Source organism: Aricia agestis, chromosome 15 (assembly GCF_905147365.1).
Source record: "Aricia agestis chromosome 15, ilAriAges1.1, whole genome shotgun sequence".
Taxonomy (NCBI): Eukaryota; Metazoa; Arthropoda; class Insecta; order Lepidoptera; family Lycaenidae; genus Aricia; species Aricia agestis.
Window position 1 is genome coordinate 1279024 of NC_056420.1, and position 11648 is coordinate 1290671.

The 11648-nt window shown below is 37.4% G+C and overlaps 1 long non-coding RNA gene across 1 annotated transcript in view; it reads left to right on the plus strand.

Moving 5' to 3' along the window:
- Positions 1-11648, plus strand: part of LOC121734239 — an 87941-nt gene that overhangs the window by 46895 nt on the left and 29398 nt on the right. The window contains exon 2 of the long non-coding RNA XR_006036683.1: positions 10703-10751. This is a non-coding gene — a long non-coding RNA (uncharacterized LOC121734239). The remainder of the gene's footprint in view (positions 1-10702; positions 10752-11648) is intronic.

Sequence of the window (11648 nt, forward strand, 5' to 3'; positions counted from 1 at the left end):
CAACACGACAAAAGTTCTAATAAAAGAACAGAAAATTTTCGATTCGTTGTCCGCTGATTCCTTCTCCAAAACTTAACCGATTTAAGTACTTTTTTCATTAAAAATTAAAGCAAGGCTTGAGCCGTGTTCCTATGTTTTTTTTTTTTTGTATATTGTAGCCAGTTTTGTTTTCTGGGTGTTTGAAGACAAAGGAAAATCTGGCCATTTTTTTTGGGTTTTTGGACGTTCTTATCTTTATTAATAATAAAATTATGAAAAAAAGAAAACATAGGGACATGTTAATAGTGGCCATAGATATTCGGGAAAAAAATCATAACTCTACCGGCATTATCCAGGGAGGAAACAGGGGACAGCGTTTTTATGGAAAAACGGCGGTGTGGATTCCTCTTAAGGCTGCCTTCGTAATGTGAAGGCGCTCTTACTGCCGCACTCAGAGACATTTAACACCTCCATCGTGGATTTCGCAGACACAATAGATTATGAATTGTTATGCGGCAGCTGGCTGCCGCTTGGAGATTAATGGGTTAACAGTAATTAAATAAAGATTTTGACATTTAGATCCATACTGCGTAATATAATATTACTTGTATGTCAAACTCCTTATTCAATTTGTGGGATAGGCGTGGAGGCCACAAAGGAAGATCTTCCGACCGAGCGAGGTGTTATGCTCGGTCAGGCCGAAGCCCACGTGATACATTTCAGCTGTCGTATAATATATTATACCGACGCGCTTAGAAAACTTCGATAGCGCGATGCAGGAATGTTAGGCGAATTGTGAGTACCTACCGCCACAAATTGAAGTTATTATTGCGGAATAGTAAAAATTAACACCTTAGTGCATCAGTTGTGGTCTTTAAACGCCAAAACTTAATTCAATAATAACATTTAAATATCAAATTATGACTGTCCTCTAAACAACATAATCAAACATCCTTAAATGGTTATTAATCATAACGACGACCGATATTAATTTATGCGACAATTATATGTAATTATGTTTTATCGTCGCATCGCTGTATCGATGTTATCACGAGGTATAATGATTCGTGCAATATTGTAGGCGCCATGCTCTCAATATTATGTTATGCTGTAATTTATACATAATACTAGCTGTCCCGGCAAGCGTTGTTTAGCCATAAAATGATTTTCCCTGTTTTCCTACTTTTCTCTTGAAGTTTTTTCTGATTTTTTTTCTATAGTCCTCACGGAGCCCGAGACCTTTCCAATGAATGCAAAACCGTGGAAATCGGATCGTGCGTTCTAGAGTTATAGCGTCAGAAAGGAAAATCCGACTTAAATCTATATATACTTACATAATATAAAAATATATAAACACAAACAAATCCATTTAATACACAAGAACAATCTAACTCTCCTGATGTAATCTGTTCAAAATGCAGCTTATCCGTTAAATCTACATTTAAGTATAAATCGACATAATATTTTAGATCCACCGCCATATCACGAGTACCCACACAATTTAAGACATGAGTAACATGGGTAACTAACAATTTGAAAATTACTAACCGGAAAAATATTTGAAATAAAAAATATGGATTCTATGTATAGCTTATATTCATAGAATCCATATTTGATGATGAAGTAGGTAAGTTACAAGGTTTGTTTTAATTACAGTATATTGTAATTATTATAGTTATTGTATTTACAAATTGCTTTTATTTGAAACACACGCCAATAGATCGACAATATCATAAGCTACAATTCCACGTTTTAATATATTTTAAGTCAATTTTATACAAATATAAGGAAAAATAATAGGGTTTGGTGCGATCTCGGCTACGCGGCAAATGTATGGTCAAGGTCGTTTGCTCGGGGGACGGCCTTAAGTAATTTCTCTTATGTTGTAAAATGTTAGTTACCAACTTCATCGCTCATGTCTTGAATTACTAATGTATCAAGTTCGGATGTCCCTCCCAAACTCAAACAGTTTAGCCCAACAAAGGGCGGAGGTGTCATAAAAACGGGACTGCCACCCAGGACGAACCTAGCTATAAATGCCCCACAAACACACATTATTTACCATAATGCATCGGCACGGCGCGGTCGGCGACATAATCACAAACCTAAACACCACGTGGGTGGAGGGGTACAGGGTGATCCGGTATGTCAGGTCAGTTTGTATGAAATGTAACATAAATAACCCAATATTTTAAAAGCGACAAACCTATTTAGTTCTTGGCTTACTGGATTATAAATTTGTGGAAATTAAATTACATTTTTAGTTTTATTTATATGCTTTCCTTGAAAAATTTACTACTATTTTATATTCATTTAATCTTAACCATTCTTAACCAATATTCACTTTATTAGTATTTTAAGGATCTTGTTATTATACAACAATGAATTAATCATAAAAAGCTATAAATAAGACTGTAGATATCGAATAAATCAATATCAATAAATCAATAAAAACACTGACAAAGTTTTCGAGCACCCTGTACTTACCTTAAGTTACAATAGAACTAGCTTCTAAATTTCGTCGGCGATGAATGGACTGTACCAATATTGACGATGTACGGTTCCCACGGTGTCCTGCGTTCCCGCGGCGGAGCAGGCGCCCTCCAGTAATTAGTTACACAAATCGCGTCCAAACTCCCAAATATTATAGGCCTCCAATGGCGGCTTTTAGGCCATAAAGGACGTGGTAATTGCCCGCCCTTTCTGTAAGTGAGATCTCGTTTAGCATACACATTCGTGGGCTATAAAAGTAAAGATATATGCGCTTGCGACGCTTTCTACTTTAAGGTAGAGATGATGTGGCTTAAGTTTAATTTATAAAGAGCAGGCGCAACTGCCTTAAATTTTGGGGATGGACAGAATAGTCGAGTATAGACGCTACGTATGCTAAAATATTATAATGACAGAAGTAATATAGCATATACTCATTAATCATTATCCTGTTTTCTTAGATGGGCAAATGATTTACGCAGCCCCAGCGGAATGCAGCAATCAGCCGAGGCATAAAGACATTAAGGCTAAAACTCTATGCTCCCCGCTTATGGCAGAGTTGTTACCCCCCATGCCCTCGTCAACGCTACACGCGAAGGAGCGCGATCGCAAGCATTCGACCGCGTCCTCCGCAGCGCTTGCCGCATCACTTCGACTGCAGCAGCCTTTGCCACCGCCTGTCTGCACCGAGACGCTCCCCGGCCATCGGGGAAACCTTTCTCCTCGAGGCGTATATTGTGGACAGTGATCCTCCGATCAACCGCCCACAGGCCTAGGCTTCTACCTCCATGGCGGGGGCGGTTTCGAGTACGATTGAACCTACAGCAAGTCTACCAGCAATAGTCTACATCGTGAAGACCCGTCACCAACATACTCATTACCTGATTGGATAGGGTCGTATTTATACCCTATTATAATATTGCATTAAATATTATAGGTATGAACATATCGTAAAAATGTGCTAGCCAAGCATAAATAATGTGAAAAAAAGTAATGAACGGTAAATCATAATATCCTCGTCTTACCAACTTAATTTTATTACAAAAACGAAATGGAATAGGCATTAAACGGACGGAATATTATTAAAAGGTTTACAGGTAAAGGAAATTGGAATAATTATTATCGAGTCGATAAAATGTGTAGTGTTAATTTTATGACTTCTGAATACTCGTGTCTTCCTTTGGGACAGAAAAATCTCATTCTCATTATTTACAATCACAGTCACATAGCCACTTGTGTTAGTTTTGGCAAAGAAACAGAATTTTTTAGGCAACATTTTCTTTTTAGGCATAAACTGCGTTTCAAATTAAAGGTGACTTTGTGATCCCCGCGGACACTTAATGAACTGCTGCTGCTTTCATTTTGGTCTACGTAACTACAAAGCAGTGGCGGTCTCGGTCCCTAGACCAATGTCGGTAGAAAATGAAACCTATAGCCTAGTGAGTAGTAGGCTATAGGTTTCATTTTCTAGTAATAGTAGTAATGAGTACAGTGCTCTCAAAGTGCTAATGCGCATATAAATTTTCGCAGTTTTTCGGCAACGATCGTATTTCCCGAGCGTCGGAAGACGTCGCTGCAGGCGCTGTTTTAAACTTACCTTTAAGAAAAACAGCGCTTTGCAGCGACGTCGAGGCGTCTGACGTTGCTTGGACGTTACCATGGTAACGCCGCGATGGCTTCCCGGTGAGATAGCACTTATTGACGGACCAGCGACAGCAGGCAGCCACCGGCTATATGATATTTACTTTTATTTCCTTTGAACAAAGTGCAAAATGCAAGTGTATTTTTTGGGGTTCTTACGTTTCATAGATTCGGGTGTTTTTATGATTACGACAATAGGGATGATGACAAGGTCAAAGATTAGCGAATTTTGTTAATAAAATAAAGAAATCACGGTAAAAATAAGTGTTCCCAAAATTTCAGCTCGATAGCATTTGTATTTTTTTTGTTATGCGCCTTCAAAGTTGGATAATCAAGTCGATTTTTTTTTCAATTAAATTTCTTAATATTTGTATATCATTCGATAACTTATGCAATTCAAAGCAATTTTTGTTATCAAACCACTTTCATAAACGCAATATTTAATATACCTATCAAACAAAGTTCTCTCCCGATGCGTACAAACTACGAAAGAGTGACGTCAGTCTTTCGTAGCACTTTGTATGGAGCGTTTCGGGCAGGTCTATTTTATGAGATGTTTGAATTGTCATATTTTGGTGAATTTTTAAGCTATGAAAGTCATTCTTTCAGCGATGTTTCTATTTTTTAAGGGTCTTTCAATTACCAATAAGAAAAAAAAATAGTCATCAAGCCTATTAGCGAAGATTTGCATGCGCATTTGGGAGTACTATAAATTAGTTTTTGTCGGTCGCGATTGCGTGCTGTAAAGATCGGAATGCTGCCTTAAGAATTGAAACAGAATATTGTCAACATAAGCCTCGTAATTATAGGAGACCTTACAGTCAATTCAAGCACCAAAGCCCTTATAGGCCAGATATAATCTAATGACTCGATTCGCACGAAAATTCACACACGAACAGTTTAGGTAACAATGATTAATGGGCGGATTTGTTAAGATATGCACACCTTACCCATTCAATTTAGCACCAGAAACAGGGTTGCCATGCGATAAAGCCGGACAGGTTGCGTGTCCGGAAAAAATAAACTGAGTCCGGCCTGTCCGGCTTTTCGCAGTCAAGAAAACTAATCCTTTCTTCCACAAATTACGTGAGGTGTTTAAGGGGGGCGGGGTCTCGACAAATCTCACGTATTTTTTTTCTTATTGTTACAAAAAAAAGTTCAATTTTAGTCCATTTCATCCAGATTGACGTATGCTTAAGCAACTACCGTCGCCCATGAACACTCGCAACATCAGAAGAGCTGCGGGCGCGTTGCCGGCCTTTTAAGAAGGAATACGCTCTCTTCTTGAAGGTTTGCAGGTCGTATAGGTCCGGAAATACTGCTGGTGACAGTTCGTTCAAGAGTTTTACAGTGCGCGGCAGAAAGTTACGCGAAAAACGCACGGTGGAAGACTGCCACTCATCAAGCTGATGAGGATGTTTTTCGCGTGGGACGGTGGCGAAAAGTTGCAGGTGGTATGATTCCGAACAATTCCTCAGAGCACTCCACGTAATACAACCGATAGAGGATGCAGAGTGAAGCTACATCTCGGCTTAATTCCAGGGGGTCCAAGCTGTTTGAAACACTATAGCTGTCAACAATTCGGGCGGCCGTTCTTTGGATACGATCCAGAGGGAGCAGTTGGTATTTTGGCGCCCCTGTCCAGTGATGAGAACAATATTCCATATGAGGCCGAACCTGCGCCTTGTAGAGTTGTAGGCGTTGGTCCGGACTGAAATACTGTCTCGCTCTGTTAAGAACACCAAGCTACTTCGAGGCTAACTTGGTCTTACCCTCTACATGATATCGGAACTGGACTTCGTTCGATATGTTGACGCCAAGTATCTCAATACTAGGGGAGATGGTTAAAGATGTGCCCTCGAAACGAGGATATACGACCATTGGTGATTTTTTAGCGGTGAAAGCGCAGACTTGTGTCTTGGCGGGGTTGTTGTTATACATCTACTGTATAGTTAAAAGTTAGAAATAGTGAAAAGAACTACATATAGCATGTTAGCATGGTAGCTTAAATATTTCATAATGATATTTTAACAAAACAAGACAACGATAATTTTAACAAAATTGTAAAAACTAGATTTCTTAAACTACTTATGTTTACATAATATTTTGTTTTTGTTCAAATTTCTTTAAAATTCTAATTACCTAGTCCTTTTCACGAGTTTTAATATCTCATTACCTAAGGCCCAATTTCACCAACGTCTGTTAGTGTTAACAGCTTGTTAAAATGTCATATCTTCTCTTTCATTCATATGAAAAACGAAAGAAGTAACGTGATACTAATCTGAGCGTTAACTTTAACAGTCGTTGGTGAAATTGAGCCTTAAGCTGATAAAAATCATATTTTTTTTAATAACTTAGGCTGTTAGGCTTTTCACCCTTTCCAGCCTTAAGCGTCCGGCTTTTCGTTGGCAGCCCTAGAGATATACAATAAAGATGAAATCCCCCAACTAAATGTCAGATATTTGAATAAACGTGTAACTCCTGTGCATAATCCGGCGATTGAGGGCGTTTTGACTAATTATGGTAACCAGCTGTAGATGTCACGATTTACTGCGATTTCACCGCGAATTTGTGTGTAGCATAATGTTGTATACCTCCCGGACAAGTTGGACAAATAGCTATTCAAATGACCATACCGTGGGAGATTCTTTGACGCCAGTAGGCCAACTTTATAAGATTTTATTAGGATTGCCCTTTGCGGTGGGTTTCATCGTTGACGCTATAATATGACCGCTTTTTTGCTTTCTTGGGGATTTGCAGACGATTTGCGGCAATGTCACAGCGGCCATAAATATTATCATAAATTCAAGGCAATCATTAGATATACGGGCGCGCGCCGTGCAACCGCTTTGCTGTTGTAATTAGTAATTCTAAGTTTCCTGTGCACGTTTTTAAGTTTTTTGTGCACCTCCGAGTGCTGCATTAACATTTTAATTGCGCGTCTACTAGGATCAATGGTGATGGAACAGTGACAGGTTGACTTATGTTATGGCTTCCGTATTACTGAGCTTTTTTCAATAATAGCATTGAAAAAAAAATGAAGTGAACTTGGCTTTACACGCTGCCGCGTGTCTAGATGTTGAAATTGGTAGCACGACTAAGGATGATCATTATAATACATTCATTCATTCATAATAAACAGCCTTCAGTATCTAAAAAACTTGTTACTACTCTACTTATTGCAGGACTTAAAAACTTTAGTTCAGAAATAGTATCAAAATCAAGTTACAAAATATTATGTAGATCTTGTCTCTAAAATAAAAGCAGAATAAAGTTAGTTATTAAAACTAACAAAAATCTCCAGTATTTTGGATATTTTGTGTCTTACAATTTATTAATTCTCATTAGTTTTAAGTCAGCTTAGAAAACGATCAAAATTTTCTATCTACCTGACATTCTACCCTATAGGCTTCAATAGTCCTTAGGCTCTATTTATATTAAGCATTCAATATGCTATAAATATAGGTTTTATAAAGTGCAGTATCGTAAGCAGACACATTATTTCAATGTCTGAACATAATTACAACAAATCATAATGTTTGTTATTGCCATATTATGGAGATCTATGAGGTAGATCATCTCCAATTGATTTTTGCACCTATATCTAGAAAGATTAGAGCTTAAGTTTCTTTGCACATATTGTGCGTTTTGCTGACCCCTATGTATATGGTAATAAAGCCTATTTTGACGTAGGTGGTCACATTTGTACCTCATTCATTTGTACATGTATCCCGACTCGTGCTGTCAGTCACTTTACGCGAAGGCTCTACGAAAGCTGTATGTGAGATGAGCTTTAGCTTATGTGACTTATTTAAGTTATTTACTATTTTCCTTAGCGCTATCTGAATCTTTAAACTTTTTGTATTGTTGATGCACCAGAAAAAATTCATACTCTGAAACAAAGTAAGTTATGGTATTAATAAAAATTTGCTGAAACCGTTTAGACCTAAAATCATCTTGACATAAGATTATTTTCAGATATTACACAAATGAACTCTCAAAATCAACATCTATCTTAAAATTGGCCAAGTGCGAGGCGGACTCGCGCACGAAGAGTTCCGTGCCATTTAATTTAAATATTTATTATATTTTACTATCAATTATTGAAGTACCAATACTTATTAAATATTGTGAATATTTCGATTGCCTACGTGTAGCTATCATTGATAAAGAGCAAAACATGACAAAATAATAGAGTTTGTTGAATTGGAAATGAAAAATAAATTAAATATTTGATTTATTTTGTTTCTGGTATTTATTAATTTAGCGGCAACAGAAATATAATATAATGTGTGAAATTTGAAGTCTCTAGCTATCACTGTTCTTGAGATACAGCCTGGAGACAGACAGACGGACAGACATCGAAGTCTTAGTAATAGGGTCCCGTTTTTACCCTTTGGGTACGGAACCCTAAAAACTATGTAGTGAACTATAATTATTATGGGTAGTCTAGCTAGTCTAGAGACAGGCATATTTCGGTCTAGACTCTAGACCGAAATATGTCTGTCCTGCCGTGCTAGCATACGCCAACGAGATATCTCACTCTACACGTTTTCTCGATGTTAACTGGTTTATCTCTTCATCTCTATTGACCCTAACATGATATACATTTTTTCTCGTACGTCTGTCGTCAAAATTAGAGATAATTTTGTTTTTTTTTTATATGTGCTATTTTTGTCTATATACTAACGAACAATATACGAACGAGAAATTTATCTCTCGAGTCTCGACGTACGCATGTTAGCAAAAAAGAGATATATATCGCTATCGACAATATCACTACGCTCGAGAGCGAGATATCCACGAGATATCTCGTTGGCGTATGCTAGACAGGCAGGGCGCTAATTAAAACTGACAAACAGAAACAAGCGAGTGTCAGTCCGGCGCCCAATGACTGGTACCCCAATTCCATTAACGATATGAATCATGTCTGCGAGTTATCGCACTGATTTATTACAGAATATACTCTCAATCCGGCTGTGAGGTCCCAAATTGTCAGCAGCCTAGTCCCAATGAGACTGCGTTACTAAGAATTTAATAAGACGCTTTAAATTCACTTTTAACTGTAACCAAGAACAGAAACAAGTAAGAAGTTTAACTTCAATTAACTATAGTCCAGGCTACAAGGTTACTGGCTAGTTGTATAAGATTTTATGAAAATTTTAACAACTTTAAAAAGTCTGTGACTCCACCGTTGGGACCGGACCAATGCAACCAAATTGCATTGCACATTGTGACGAGGCAGTGCGATTCAATGCAAATATAAACTACTCAAAACTGGGTGTTTACTACATTCTTATGTAGTAAACATTGTACAGTTTTAGTAAATTCACATTAAATTGGTAGACTTCCGCCTGAGGTGTTGAGCTGCATAATATTCCAATCTTAAATGGCTCAAATCCAAAAAGTGCATTGCATCCCCCTGTGACGTTGAAGCTCCCCGGGAGTATTAGCCGTATATGGAGAGATGTCCCTTGTTTGGACTCCCTCCACGACCATAAAGAGACCAAGCTCTACCATGAGTTTAAAGCTATAGTATTTATCAATACTCGATATCGACTACGTAAATTTTTAGTATGGCAAATTTTACAGCGGTCACTTGCAGAACTAAAATCGCCATACTAAATATTAACGTAGTCGGTATCGAGTATCGATAAATACTATCCCCCTTACTAATAAACGCTGTATAAACTTTGAATAGTTATACAGTGTTTTGTCTTCTGCAATCCAATTAAAAATGTCACTTGTGTGACAGGAACAAAACGCTGTATAACTATTTAAAGCTTATACAACGTTTATTAGTAAGGGGGTAAAGCTTTAGCCCGGCCGCACATTGTACGACATTTTTGATCAGAAACAGTTGAACGTCCGCGCTGTCTCTTACATTTTGTACTGAGCCGAGTGAGCTTGAACTCGCCGGAAGGATATTTCGGATAGTGTGCGGGGTGGCGATCCGGCGGAATTCAAGTGTTTCTGATCAGAATTCGGACAATGTGCGACCGGGCTTAAACTCATGGTAGAGCCAGATTAGACAGAATTATAGTAGAGCTAAGTCAACTGACCCTTGCATACGCACCGCAACAGAGGTAGTGAACCCAGTTCTACTGCGAGTTGCCACTCTTATCATTTAACGACCGCTATGACGGATCGATCCGCTACATATAAAATTATGAATGACTTATTGTTGAAACAATATTGTCGCACTTACAAAGTAATATAGACTGCTATTAATACTAACCCCGTGTAAAAAATATGTTTAGGGATTTGCGTATTTCTCGAGATGCGAAGTAGCATTATAATATGAATTTTGTTTCAGAATCAGAATAATTTATTTCAGGTAATTGGTACATAAGGTGTTATAATTTCAGCCTTTGGGATGTTTATTTCCATTCTAGAGATAAAAATTGTATTCAGCGCTTGTTGCCTAAAAAAATATATTTTTCTAAGTCATCCATCGGTCTACTGCCATATTTTAAGTGATGACATAATATGGTATATTGGCTGTAGTATTGTAAGCGACTAATGCCTTATAAGTCGACAACGACTTCTTAAAATATTCATGTAATTCTTAACCAGGTAAATTTTGTTTCAGATATTTCACACACTCTTCTGGAGCTGACGAGGCGAGCGAAATTAACAAGGTACATAATATGAACAAAATAACATATTCAATTCGACTAGAAATCCATTACAATTTCATAATAGCCACAGTAATAATTGTTACATCTACAAAAGGAATAAAGTGATATGAGTGATGTATGAATGTTCGTGTGGGCAGATCGCAAATGTGAAATAGAAATTCACGGAGGTCTTAGCTTGTATATTCGCAATATAAATTATTCAAAAGACATAAATAATCGAAATATACCTATAGCCAATATAGAAGTGAAATCTTGATATGTCAATTTGCGTCGCTATAAAGTGACGAATTTATTGAGATTTCTTAATTTAATAAACGACAATAAATCATAGGAAGCTGTCAGTTAGCGCTAATCATCGTTAAGTCACGGTTAACCAGTTAATGTTGACAAATGATCAAAGCCGTCACAACATCTTTGTTCGCCGGTACCGAGACTCTTTTGTTTCCGAGTTTGACAATGACAGGTGTCATGGCGTCATTAATCTACCGTGATCGCAGCCAAAGTATTTGTGTCTCCGCCTGTGATGATTTATTTCTGACACTTAACAGCTCACTCCCGAAACTATCTTGAGGATTTATGAGTTATGGTTTAAAGGTTAATCTTTGGTCAAAATGGTGTTAAAATGTTGGACTGTCAGGATAGGAAAAAGATAGGCATGGGCCATAATAGTTTTGTAAATTATCATAATAATAATTATGATTTAAGTTTTTTGAGCGTTTTGTTGATATTGCTGGTTCTAAGGCTGTCTTTTTTTTAATCTTATTCGCCCAGATTTGGGCGATTTTACCTTAGTGGATGATAAATAATAAGTGAATTAACACTTTATATTAAAGGTATTCGGAATTCCATTCATAGATATTAACCACAGCTAAAATGTGTAAGGTGTATTTAAACCAG